The following is a 1,908-nucleotide window of genomic DNA, read 5'->3' on the forward strand; positions in this document are numbered from 1 at the left end:
TTCTTCAGCGGCTCGTACAGTATGTGGTCGTGTCGCTAAGGAGTGTCATGATCTTATCTTCATAGTCCTTCTGGTTCAGAATAACTGTGCACCTTCCTTTGTCTGCTGGAAGAATGATGATGTTCTTGTCCTTGCTGAGGGTAGTGAGAGTGTCTCTCTCTTCTCTGCTGATACAGTATTAGAAGGTGGTGGTTTGGCGTTGCTGAGGCAGGCTGAAACTTTATTCCTAAGTTGCTCTGCTTCAAATCCTGGGATTTTGTTGTTTCGAATGGCTGATTCTGTGGCTGTAATCATCTCAACCAAAGGGATTCTTGTTGGTGCGACCACAAAGTTCAGTCCCCTGGCAGGGTAGTGAGAGCCTCTCTCTCTTCTCTGCTGATATTAGAAGGTGGTGGTTTGGCGTTGCTGAGGCAGGCTGAAACTTTATTCCTAAGTTGCTCTGCTTCAAATCCTGGGATTTTGTTGTTTCGAATGGCTGATTCTGTGGCTGTAATCATCTCAACCAAAGAGATTCTTGTTGGTGCAACCGCAAAGTTCAGTCCCTTGGCAAGGATTTCAGTTTCTGGCACATCACTTGGACAGCACACCACTTCCAAAGCAGAGGGGCGGGAGACAGAAAAGTGGGTGAAGAATTTGTCTGACAGACAGCTCACCCAGCCWGAAACTGAAATCCTTGCCAGGGGACTGAACTTTGCGGTCGCACCAACAAGAATCCCTTTGGTTGAGATGATTACAGCCACAGAATCAGCCATTCGAAACAACAAAATCCCAGGATTTGAAGCAGAGCAACTTAGGAATAAAGTTTCAGCCTGCCTCGGCAATGCCAAACCACCACCAGAAAAGGACATCAAGACACCAGAGACACCAGAGAGACCACCAGAGAGACGCTCTCACTACCCTCAGCAAGGACAAGAACATCATCATTCTTCCAGCAGGCAAAGGAAGGTGCACAGTTACTCTGAACCAGAAGGACTATGAAGATAAGATCATGACACTCCTTAGCGACACGACCACATTTGAGCCGCTGAAGAGAGATCCAGGAAGTGGTTACAAGAAGAAACTAATASATTGCCTGAAAAGTTTAGAGCAGGACAAGGCTATCAATCRGATTCTTTATCATAGACTTTACCCAGGTGAGGATAATCCTAGTCTGTATGGTTTACCCAAATTCACAAACAGGATGTACCGGTAAGACCCATTGTCAGCATGATCAACTCTGTCACTTACAATGTTTCTAAATATCTGAYRTCBRTACTTGGTCCTTTAGTTGGCAGCTCAGAACATCACAAACAGAACACTATGGACTTTGTGGACAAGGTGAGGGATGTCATCATGGAGGCAGATGAAACTATGGTCTCTTTTGATGTTACATCGCTCTTTGCATGCGTTCCTGTTGATAAGGCAGTGGATGTGGTCTGTGCAAGATTAAAATCAGACACCACTTTCAGCAGCAGAACCACACTTTCCACAGAACAAGTGTGCCAAMTCCTCAAACTGTGCCTGGAGTCAACCTACTTCACGTACGGGGGGCAATATTATAGGCAGAAACATGGGTGTGCCATGGGATCCCCAGTTTCTCCTATCGTTGCAAACCTGTACATGGAGGAAGTGGAAAAGAGAGCATTGATGTCCTTTTCAGGGGTGCCACYGAGCCATTGGTTCAGATATGTTGACGACACCTGGGTTAAAATTAAAGCCCAGGAAGTCCAACGTTTCACTGATCACATCAACTCTGTGGATGAATATATTAAGTTAACACGAGAGGATGTAAAAAATGGCAGGTTGGCGTTCCTGGATTGCGATGTCTTGGTTTCGGATGGAGGACGGTTGGAAACTGGCGTAAGCCCACCCACACAGACCAATATTTGCGTTTTGACTCCCACCACCCACTGGAACACAAGTTAGGAG

At 46.1% G+C, this 1,908-nt stretch overlaps 1 pseudogene; it reads left to right on the plus strand.

Moving 5' to 3' along the window:
• Nucleotides 1-25: 25 nt before the first annotated feature.
• LOC106530674 (uncharacterized) lies at nucleotides 26-1,901 on the plus strand (annotated as a pseudogene).
• Nucleotides 1,902-1,908: the final 7 nt, after the last annotated feature.

The sequence above is a fragment of the Austrofundulus limnaeus genome, unplaced genomic scaffold (assembly GCF_001266775.1).
Source record: "Austrofundulus limnaeus strain Quisiro unplaced genomic scaffold, Austrofundulus_limnaeus-1.0 Scaffold544, whole genome shotgun sequence".
Lineage (NCBI taxonomy): Eukaryota > Metazoa > Chordata > Actinopteri > Cyprinodontiformes > Rivulidae > Austrofundulus > Austrofundulus limnaeus.